The 12,148-nt window shown below is 36.7% G+C and overlaps 2 protein-coding genes across 2 annotated transcripts in view; one reads left to right on the top strand and one right to left on the bottom strand.

Annotated features, from left to right (window-relative positions):
• LOC307138535 (uncharacterized protein) overlaps positions 1-12,148 on the bottom strand; it is a 62,886-nt gene that overhangs the window by 44,812 nt on the left and 5,926 nt on the right. The gene's annotated exons all lie outside the window — the stretch shown is intronic.
• The window catches only part of LOC307138537 (uncharacterized protein), an 18,758-nt gene continuing 7,279 nt past the window's right edge, over positions 670-12,148 (top strand). The window contains exon 1 of the mRNA XM_079836877.1: positions 670-12,148. This exon is cut by the window's right edge and continues 1,544 nt beyond it. The gene's annotated coding sequence lies outside the window, so the exon portion shown is untranslated.

The following is a 12,148-nucleotide window of genomic DNA, read 5'->3' as shown; positions in this document are numbered from 1 at the left end:
AGCATGAGTAAGATATAGGCTATAAGACGTGCAATATGTCTGGAGACAAGGAGTGGGGTCAGACATGATTTTTATTGAGTGTTGTTTTGCAGAAATCATTTCTTTAAAGTGAATTTCTTTTTCTATAAATTGTATTTTAATTTTGATCAAGGTTTCATAAACTAATGGCCTGTATATTTAATACATAAGAAGCAAAATAAGAATGCGGGGAATGGATTGCGTAAAGAACCCACTGGCCATGTTTCCGCGGCCTTTGAGTAAGGCTGAAAGCGTCTTTCTTTCTAGAATATACAGTGAGGAAAATAAGTATTTGAACACCCTGCTATTTTGCAAGTTCTCCCACTTGGAAATCATGGAGGGGTCTGAAATTGTCATCGTAGGTGCATGTCCACTGTGAGACACATAATCTAAAAAAAAAATCCAGAAATCACAATATATGATTTTTTAACTATTTATTTGTATGATACAGCTGCAAATAAGTATTTGAACACCTGTCTATCAGCTAGAATTCTGACCCTCAAAGACCTGTTAGTATGCCTTTAAAATGTCCACCTCCACTTCATTTATTATCCTAAATTAGATGCACCTGTTTGAGGTCGTTAGCTGCATAAAGACACCTGTCCACCCCATACAATCAGTAAGAATCCAACTACTAACATGGTGTAAGGGAAAGCTACAATATGAGTATAAATGAACTAACGAAAACACTTCCTGAATTATACACCCACACTCATGTTAAACGACATCCTAAGATGACGGGGAGAAAGGAAGGAAGAACCATAAAGTATGGAAGAATCTGCAAGAGCCAGCATCGTCTGTACAAGAGTAACTAAGATGACAAGATATCGACACACTTGATTTCCTTTGCAGACAAACTAGACTTCCTCTTTGGAAAGAACCCAGATTGCTTAACATGTAAACAGTTCGGTATAAATACCCCTGTATTTTTTCTGTCAGTGTGCATTCCTTTTCGATTTCTTTTGATTGATGTACCATCATTGAGAATTACTCTCTCTCTGTATTTTTATTTGCATTGCTCTGCTGTATCAATCTGACTTGTATTGCTCGGACGAGAACAAGTTACTTTTTACATCTATTGCTTGAAACTGCATACCAGGTATTTCAAACCTTTATATTGACCCACTCATTCATGATTGTCTGAGATTGGATAAGCTGAAGTATTATAACCTGTAACCTTTTATTATTTTGCTAATTACTTTTGGATCATTGTTTAACCAGTACTTTTATCTTTTGTATAAATAAATTTTCATTTTATAAAGAAAAAGTATTTTTCAGTTTTTTACCTCAGCTTATAAAGTCAATTGCATAAAGAATAGATAGAGCATTTTTATCGCATCTGACACGGCCAAGGGGTCAAGCAACCATCGTTGAGAAAAACCACCGGGTGGTGAGTATGGTCTCATTACAAGGGTTATTGACTGTTTATTGATTTTGTATTGTTCATTAAGGGACGAGATGTTCATATCACTAGATTAATGGTATGAGATAACGAGCTAGTGTAGGCTTAGACCTAATACTGACCTGACAGCACAAGACTGCTTATCTGCAATTAATATAATTGTATCTTAAGGGTTAATCAGGAACTGGGATAAATACCGGATCCCACTACATGGGGGCTATCGTCCGGGATTGTTTAATATTAATATAATTTAATATTGACAAACCTAAAAAGAATCCGAGTGAACAATAATAATTTAAATCAATAAAGCGTTTTTATTCAAATGCTCCATCAGAGTCTCAAAGCACAGAGAGGAAGCTACTAGGAAAGTAACTTCCGCATTTTTTAACTTCAGTAATATATCTCAGGGACGCCTGAGAAAAGATATTTCTGTTGTTAAAACTGGTAATAAAATCTGGAGGACAGCGCTGTGGGACCAAGAGAGTACCCAATACTAGGACCTCAAATGTAAAAGGATAATTACCAAAAGAGAGGAAACAGATACACAGCTAAGGATAATATAACTAATATCAATTTGCTCTCCCAAGATGAATTAACTAAACGACTAAAAAATGCGGGATATGAAGGAAGTGAGGAAATATTAACCACTAGAAACACTTTATACACCGCTAATGTAGAAAGTTTACGAAAACTAGTCAAAAAGGTTGGGGAATCGAGTAAAAGAAAACAAATTATAATAGATATTGAAGACAGTGAAACCACCGTTCCAATTGTTAAAGGAATTAACATACGAGTGATTAAAAACGGTGTTCCCAATACGGAAGCATTGGTCTTAGCAAACTCGCCTACCCCATCAGAATCTGACAGGGAGGGAGCGACGGGTTGAGATGCGGACCATTTAAAAGAAGGAAGTAGAATAATGCCAATGGAGGCAGGGGCGATTCCTAAAAATAGTGCTTTCCTTAAAAGATTCAGGCCTCTGATAACGGGGGGAGGATCATGGGAATTTGGAAAAAATGCGTTTAGACCGTATTAAACATCCACGGAAAGAAAAAGTAAAAGATAATTACAGAATACGGGTAGAAGGTAGATCTGATAAAAGTTCTGGTTCAGAATATAGTGAGGATGAGGAAATACCTCGTAGAAAGAAAATTATTTACAAAAAAATCTAGAAGCCAATCTCGTGAGGGGCTAAGTAGCTCTCATTAAAGAGAACATGACAGTTTGGGAGGAAGAACGTTCTTAACCTGCCCCGGTCTTGTTCTTAAAGCAGGATATTCGAACCTAACAAATATAAAGGGACCAGGCCAAAAAAGTATTAAGTATCTGATTATCATACTGAATAATACTTAAATCGATTCTGTTCAATCGAATTGAACAGGTTCAAAGGCTAAAATAGATATGTTAGCAGAACAATTAGATTGTATGCAGAAATCGTTGTGTTACATGCTGTTAGATGATAACAGAAACGACAGACAAGAACCGACTAACAACGAAATTTGGAAGTTGAGAGAATACACACATCAGGAGCTACCGCCCCGTAAGGGCAAAGCTCCCAGAAAACAATTAAAACCTGATAAAACTAGAAAGCTTATCAGGGAGAGTAGTGAAAGATACTACAGAATAGAAAAATATGAAAGGAAAATAGAGGATGAAGAAGAATCCTCAGAATCTCTGTCTGAATCTGAGTACTCAACTTCTGACAGAGAGGAGACCAGCAGCAAGAAACAGTTACTTCCTCCTAAGCCTCAAATAGATTTGTCACTAATGGCAGCCATCTCTAGGCAGGAAAAGGGAAGAGTAAACTCAGAATCAGATGAGGAAGTAAGGCCTAAACTGAGGCGTGGGCCGAAAAGACAGGCAAAAACTGACAGCGTCACTTCAATTCAGCTACTGCAGAATATGAGATTCCAGGGAGAAGGCGAAAAGAACATGGCCAAAGCTAGGATGGTAGCTGAATTGGGGGAAACGTTAAATGTCACAAAAAGACTGATTGAACAAATGATTAAGTATCATACCGGGTTGTCTCTAAGATTGGAAACATTAAAAGATCATAATTCAAAAGTAATTGGAATAAATGAGGAAGCCGAATTTAGGAAAGAAGTAGAGATAGTAAAAACCACAGGATTGTGGCCATATTTATCTGAAAAGGCTGGAAAAGGCTGGACTGAAACAAAAATGCTAGCCAGATTAAAAAAAAAAAAAAAAAGATAGTTGTAGACCTACCAGGTTGCAGAGAAATTGCAAGTTGGGGGGCGGAAACTGACTGGTCAGAATTGTCTAAATTTGCAGCAAGATATGACAGAGAAACAAATAGAAGACAAAGAATGAAAGACAGTTCAGGACCAGAAAGGAACAGACCAGCGGAGAGAGCGAGAGACAAACAAAAATCTAACTTTCAAAAAGATAAATTCCGATCAAATGACCGACATAAGCTCAGGCCTAGTGAAAAAGCAAATATAGAGTGTATGGATTTAGTAAGGAAATGGGGCCTGTCACTAGAGATAGATATCTTTGGGAAGGTTTGCATTGCATATTAGGCAGCTCAAATTTAATGTGTTTGAAAGATGTTATTTTCGTTAAAGAAATGACAGAGAAGGTTCCTGAGGAGATCAGGGAAGTTAAGTGGCTTAAAACAGTCGACCTGGGGCAAGAGATAAATAGAGTTGTAAACGAGACTCTACTACCAAAAGACGAGTTAAGAAAATTACTCGAAAAATATAAAAATAACTGCGCAAAAAGTAAAAACGATTGTGGGAAGTTATCAGATAAATATGAGTATACTATAGTGGGAGGAATCCCAACACCACAGAGGCAATAGCCGCTAAATAAAGCTGCATATGCAGAAATAAAACAAACTATAGGGGAATTGCTTCATAAAAAGGTTATAAGTATACAGGAAAATTGTCCCACCAACAGCCCAATTCAAAGCATGGAAAAACCGGATGGGACCTATCGTTTAAATTTCAAAGCATTAAATAAAGTAACAGTACCTGACACCAGGTATTTAATTAATGCGAGAGACGCAACAAATGGCCTGCAAGGTGGTAAAATCCTGTCTAAAATAGACTTAGCTAATGGGTTCTGGTCAGTCCCATTGGCTAAAGAAAGCCGACCACGTACGGCCTTCACCTTTGAAGGGAAACAGATGATATTTAACCGTTTGCAAGGGTTCTGCAACCCTCCTAAGGTATTCCAGGCAATAATATCGGAAATTTTGGAAGGTTTACCTGTCACAGTGTACATTGATGATGTATTAATTGCCACGGAAACCGTAAAAGATCATATGGAAGTCCTAACGGACACCATTGGCAGATTAGCAGAAGCTGGCTTCCTGTTAAATCTGAAAAAACTAGAGTTGGGGAAGGAGAAGGTCAATTTTCTAGGGTTTGAAATTTCAGGAAATGAAAGGGGAATTGCACAATCAACCCAAGAGAAACTTAAAGAGTTAAAAAATACAGAAATAAAAAACTTGAAACAGTTGCAAAAACTGGCTAGGGAGATTAAATTTCATACGAGATTTAATTCCAGGATATAGTGCTAAAGCAAAAACAATGTATAAAGCCACAGCCGGGGATAGCTTTAAATGGGATGAAAACCTAGAAAAAATCAAATGTGACCTAATAGAAATGGCTTTAAACTCAGGGAGGATTATCCGAAGAGATCCTGATAAGAACCTGGTAGTTAAAGTTAATAACACAAATGAAGAAATGGAAGTTATCCTATATAATGAAGGTAGCTCAAAATCACCAGTGATGTTCATTTCGCATGAAAAACCGGCAAATCAAAGAAAGAATGAAAATATGTCATCAGTTGACATATTAGCGACGTTAGCAAGAAATTTACTGACAATTAAATCCTTAGCTGCAGAGAAACTGATAATAGTAGTAGCTAAAGGCGAAGGTATAGATTTACTGGTAAGAGAAGCCAAAAATCTTGTGAATGAACAAAAGATGATTCACACCTTTACCTGGGTGAAATGGAAAAAAATTAATCTTTGATAAACAGATTGAATTTAGAAATGAAAAAAAAAAACGCCTAAAAAGGAAAAACAGACTATGATAAACCCGAAACAAATGTGTTACTTTACTGATGGTAGTTCAGAAAAAGGCCAAGAATGGTGGGGTTTCTTAGTCAAGCTAAATGGAAAAATTATCCATAGAGAGAAAGGTAGATAGTAAAAGTGGAGGATAGTAAAAGTGCTCAGGAAGCTGAAGTAACTGCAGTGGACAGAGCAATTTCACATATGAAAGATAACAATCATAAAGATTGTATACTAGTAACGGACAGTGAATATGTATATATGGGTATAGTTCAAAATTTGGACATAGGGCAACAGAATGAATTCCATAATGCAAAAGGGAAACCTTTAGCACAAAGAGAATTATGGATGAATATTAAAGACAACTATGAGATTGCTAAACCAAAAGTATTGAATAAGACAAGCCACAGTGTTCAAAAAACGGAAGCTGCAAGAGGAAAGGTCGATGAATACATTCGAGTGAGAGCAGTTACGAAAGCAAGCGAGGGGACCCTATTGCAAGAACTGCACGATAAACTGAAGCATCCTTCCACAGCGTATATTGCGAAATACTGCCAACAAATGGGTTTGTATGTGCAGAACCTGAAAACCAGCTATCACAAAATCAAGCTTAACTGTCCTGATTGTAGGAAGGTAATGACCAGTGTATATCATGATTTTGGAAAAATCAAAAACTGAAAAAGAGAATGTCGAAATAAGCCTCGATTTCGCGGGTCCCTTGAGACCTAAAACGAAGAGAAATAATGTTTATTTCTTAGTGATAGTGGACAATTGCTCAAATTTCACACAAATATACCCATGTCCACAGGCTACGAGCACAGTGGTTGTGAATAGCTTAAAGGACTGGATAAAATACAGAGGTGCGCCAGACCGTGTTCGTGGAGATAATGCACATAATTTAACAGGGCTAGAGGTTGAAAACTTTTGTGAAGAACAAGGTATCACCTTAATTAAAGCAGTTAAATAACAGCCAAATTCAAATAGAATAGCTGAGAATTGTGTGAAAAGATGTAAAAATTGGTTTATTAAAAATCAGAGTCTAGGAGACTGGGACCTACTAATTCCAGAATGCCTCCATTTTCTGAATTATAGGGTTTAAAAAACAAATCAAATTACTGAACCGACTGACACAAGCAAAAATCCGTTTAAGGTAGGCCAAAAAGTTTATATCTTATTAAAACAAAAACAGGGACGTTTTCGAAGTAAAACGGGAACTGAAGATAAGGTAGTAGAATTAACTTCAAATACGACCGTTAAACTTGAGGCAAACGGAATTTGGTCAGTTAGAGATCTTGTGGGGAGCAAAGACTAAGAAAACTATAATGAACAAACAGCGAGTGACCTCTCAGCAGGATTTTAAGTATCCGACGGAGGGCGCTGTAGTAGTTGTTAAAGATTTTAGTGAATCCTTTTTGGTGAAAACGTGGCATAGAGAGAGTCGAGAGGGCACTACCTCTATCCGACGGAGACCAACTGACTGTGTGATCTGTGGCAAACAGGAAGTTTGCAAACTCCTCTGGGCAGGACCTCGAGAAATGAGGGAAAGCCACACCTGGCTTAAAGCGCAGGTGGAAACTGTGCCAAAATGGTTCTGTAGTGAAAGAACCGTTGGCCCATGTGCAATCGGAGACATTTCAATCTGTGGAGCATGTCGGATAAAAACGCAGAATTGGATCGTTTGGCAGTACGAACTAACCACTGGGAATTGTGGTTGTAAAAACTGTGTAGATTGTAAATTAAAATTTAATCTACGAGGCCAAGAGTGTAAGTGTGTTCTAGTTGAACAAGGACAACTTAAAAGGTGTGACAAGTGTGTCATTCTTCTGAAAAAACGCTGGATGGTTGTGACCAGCCAGAAAGGAGTATGGCAAACTAGGAAAAGTGGTACCAGTTTAGGATGTTTCCAAAATGGTAAAATTATGGAAAAATGGGAAGTGAACCCATTAGCCTTAATCTCTGACAAAGAAAAGGCATTTTTATGGGACAGGCTGTTTATTTGTGGAGAACAAATACCGTTAGATTCCGACCCGTTCCGAAAAGGGGAAGTTCTGGACAAAACCTTGTCTAGAGACACTGACCTGAATCTATGGAAACAAGTGGTGAAAGAATCATTGCATGACGGGGATGGTCTTGTGAACTATAAAGAAAAGGGAGAGTACAAGGAAAAATTATTATACGATTTAATGATTGATGTAATTAAAGAAATGTCTTTCCAGGAAGAATTCCCTATTTATATGCCGAGAGAGTATAGTTTTTATGTCTGGGAAACGAACCTTACTATCCAAGCACGTCGTCAGAGGACGTTTACAGGGTCAGAAATAGTAAAGGTCAAAATAGAACCTGGACAGCACAGTATAGAGTGGGAAGTGAAAGTCTCACTAACAACTACCTCAGATTACATGGGGGTTGGAAGATCAATAGAGGGGGTTCATGTGGAACGATCAGTGATCCCTAAAACTAACTCGCTGAGCAAAGTAACCAATTGGTTCAGAAAGCAGTTAGGGAAAGTTTAGGTTGACATGTCTCTCTGTGTCTCTTTTTCTGTTTTGCAGCAACATGAGGCGAAAAGGAACGGAAACGAGACGAAAGCAGAGGACGCTGAGAGGAAAAAGGAGAACTTTAAGTCTGTTCCTGGTTGCGTCACTAATATCGTTGTTAATAAGTTTTTTCATAGTTTGCTTGGGCATATCTGTAGAAGATAAAGAAAGTAAAATAGGAGTAGCCTCGTGTTCTGAAATTGAAAGAATAGTTAGTAAAATTTGTTATAAACAAAATGTAACTTTAAAAGGCGAAATATATGGGCCAAGAATGATAAGGGAAATGTTCAAGGGATTTATTGCTAAAATAGATAAATCTTTTTGGAATTGTAAGGGTACAAAACGAATCAGTGCAACCAAAGGGCCAGTTCTTTATGGGAATAAAGTAATAAAGAATAAAACCAAGTTACAATGGAGTAGTTTAAAAGCCCATAACCAGACACATGTAAAATTGAAGGGTTTGGTTTATAATTTTTCAGATATAACTAACCTTACGTCCAGGTCGCATGTGTACAACATATGGAATAGTCCTATTGTGGAAGTATCACAAAAAGACAAATGGGATTGTTTAACTAAACAGGTCAGTACTGTGTTGCAGGAAACCTGGATGGGAAAAAGTGGCATAGAAAGAGCCATACCTATGGAAATAAAAAATGACAGCGTAATTGGAGCAAACAAAAAACGAAAAATTAGATCTACTAGTAAAATTAAAATAACTAAGAACACGTGGAATAATGCAGATTTGAGCAACCCAGTGCAGAAAAGTTATTGGCCAATAGGACTGAAGCCACATGTATTAATTTTGGGGGTGTTTAAAAATAGACCCAAACCAGCCTATGCAGAGTTAGACTGGGTGACATGTGAGAAAAAGGTTGTGCCACTTGCATTGTGTGAGAACAGAAAAGATTGCCCATATTTGACTAAAAATACGTTTTTGAGTAATAAACCTGAAAACCAGTTATGGTACAATTTAGATATACATTGTAAAACGGAATATGGTACGACTAGTGCCTGGATCTGCTATTTGGATAGTGAATCCGAATGGGATAACGATAAATTTAAAGAGTATGGCATTGAGGTCATCAAGCTGTGGCATTCTTGGATGAGTTATCAAGACGCAAACAATGAAATGGTTAAGGCCGAGTCAAAGAGAGACACATGGACGATTAACGACACATTGTGGAAAAACGGAGTAGGGGGTAGTAGACTACACCCATTGACTTTGGATTATGCGCCACGAGCAGGAATATCGTTAGAACTAGCGAATGCATCAGGGATAGTGAGTTATATTCTAACTAATATATCTGATCAACAATATAGATCCGCTATAGTGCTTTATTGTTTGGCAATTGAGGGCCCACTTCGGTGGACTCATACAAATCAAGGTATTTGGAGTAATCATAGTGATGGAATGAATAAAGGTACATTAAGATGGATTGGACTATCCAACTTCCAGTACCGAGTTTGGGATGTGTTCCCTGTAGCAATGGGATTGGATGAGATATCTAGCCAAACAGTCACTTGGAGAACGTTCCAAGAGAGCAAAAATAAGAACATATTCCCAATTTCTATATCTTATAGGAATAATAAATAAAATATAGGACTAAACAAATTAGTGTTGACCCATGGTTATTGGAGTAATAAATACTATTTACCAATGTTGAAACCTAGCGAACATCGGGGTAGCAATGGTAGGGATTATAAAGTATTGATGGCGTCATCTAATTTTAATATAAAAAGATCGAGTCCTTTTTCTTGGCATAGTCTACGGTCTGATGACTATTTAAAGGACGTGAATAAAATTACATCAAGCTCATGGAATTTTGGAGTTGGCAAGTTTCAATTTAGAAGGGATGAAGAGGAGAAATATTTGTGGTTTCCGGGTAAAGAACAGGCTTGCGACAAAAAGATGTTCGATGAATGGACTGTTAAAACCCCAGGTGACATGTTCAGCCCTAATATAACATGGATGTATAAAGGGGAACACTTATATTGTACATTTAAAGACTTGATGAAATTGGGCCAAGACAAGATTGGAAGTGAGGAACGATGGGAAGATATAAGTCAAATTACGCCAGGGGCTCCTTTAATGTTGATAGCAAAAAATCAGATAATGAAAAAATGTGCATTTTCATCTATGGTGAAAAGTCAACTTGAGCTAGGGGGAATTTTTGATTTAGTCGACGATTACCTGGAAGGCCTTTCAATGGGCCCGCATTTTATGTTTTCTGCAGACTTCTCATCTCAATTAATAAGGCCAAATACAGGGAATCTATTCACGGTTTATTGGAAAGTACAAACTAAAGCGATTCTGTGGGCTTTGGATAATGTTAAGGAGCTTGCTGTCTCCGTTTGGGACTTATTCGTAGAATCATGGTTTTACATACAAATAGTGGTAATCTGCCTGGCTGTCATCTTTATAGTGACAGTATCGACAGTTATGATAATTAAATTTTCCAAAATAGGATTGGTTTGCAATCGACTGTCGAAACTGAACGGTTCCTTAAAGGACCGGAAAGCGCTTCTCTCTGCAAGCGAGTTCGACTCTGACATTGAGGATGGAAAAGTTTGAGGACTGCGAGTTACGCAATTTTAAGAGGCCCCTCGAGGCCTTATAAGCATGGCAGGTTGACTAGTGAACTTGACACAGACTGACACTTGGAAGGTGATTGAACATAACTGAATTACAACAGCGGTCATTACGAAAAATAGATAATGGCCTATCCAAATTGCTCAAACACAAGCTCGTCCTGGCCCAGCCAAGAACAAGCGAACCGCGATATAGTGAGTATGGTTATTATAAACTTTTGGTTAATTGTGTATTGGATTTCTGGGCTGTTCTATAATCACCGCCAACAATTTTTTCTAATGTGTTTGAGCCTAGGTCTTTTTAATATTCTGGATGATTTTTCTTTAGTTCTGATTTTAGTATCACAGCTGTTGAGAAGCGCTAGATATGTAAAACTTTTTGGTCAAAGAGGCATTTTTGCGGTAATGATTTTTGCAGGCGCAATTTTTGTATACAATTTCGCTAGATGTTATATTGACATTTTTTGGCTGAAATATGTTGGAATAGTGATTGCTATCCTAACATACATTTTTCTGATCGCATTAAGCTATCAGAGAAATGATATGCTTAGACCCCTTGTGATAAAACTGGCAGTTTTGTATTTTTTAGTAATTATAATGGCTGCCAGTTCTCGGCACATTGAAGAGCCAAAATTATTCATGCTCTCAATTCTTGTGGGCATTAATGATTACAGCCGATTATTCAAATTTTTAGACAATTGTAAATTTTGGTGTTGTTGAAACACAGTTGAACACAGGAGGAGAATGACTCAGAAAAAAAAATAAATAAATGAGTCATTGCCCTCTTTTTGAAAGGGTCGGGGATATTTTGTTTTCATTTCATTATGTTTTTTGACCAAGATGATTTTGTTTATCATTTTTTATTTTTATGACCATGATGATTTGTTTTCATTTTATTTTTATTATAAATAAGAATGATTACTGTTATAATGTCTTCATTATTTTTTTAGTTTTCCATTGATTTTTCCAAATAATTTGGTAAATAGGAAGTTATGACATTTTTTGGAACTTGAATTGTATTAGTTTGTTATCATTCATGACGTCAGATGAAGAAGACGAATATTCTGTATTTTGATTTTTTCTTTCAAAAACAAATTTTTTGATTTTATGATCTATTGCTCAATTACTTTATTGCATTATAGACTAAAGCAGATTTGCGAGTATTTGATAGTAATTTTTTAATAGTATGTTAAAATGTTCTCTGTTTTTATTCTGGCCAAATAAAAGCAGACAACAAAGAGGATTTCACTCTTTAAGATTGATAGTGATTTCTTTTTGTTTCTGTTGATTTTTCTTTCTTTAAACATAATCTACCATCATCTAACATTGATTTGGTTTAGAGGTATTAGGTTCTTTCATTGAATGAACAATGATTAACGGAACATTATAAGTTGGTTTATTTTGTCTTCTTTTCTTACGATTAATAGAACAATGAGTTGATTTATTTTTGTTTTCTTTTTGTATTGAATTAACTATCCTAGATAGTGCATGATAAAATGATTTATTATTTTATGATTTGGTGTTACATTAGGTGCCTATAATGAAAAAGACACCGAGCGG

Source organism: Gobio gobio, assembly GCF_949357685.1.
Source record: "Gobio gobio genome assembly, chromosome: 15".
In the NCBI taxonomy this organism is placed as follows: Eukaryota; Metazoa; Chordata; class Actinopteri; order Cypriniformes; family Gobionidae; genus Gobio; species Gobio gobio.
The sequence above is the reverse complement of the archived record's forward strand: the minus strand, read 5'-3'. Positions and strand labels throughout refer to the sequence as shown.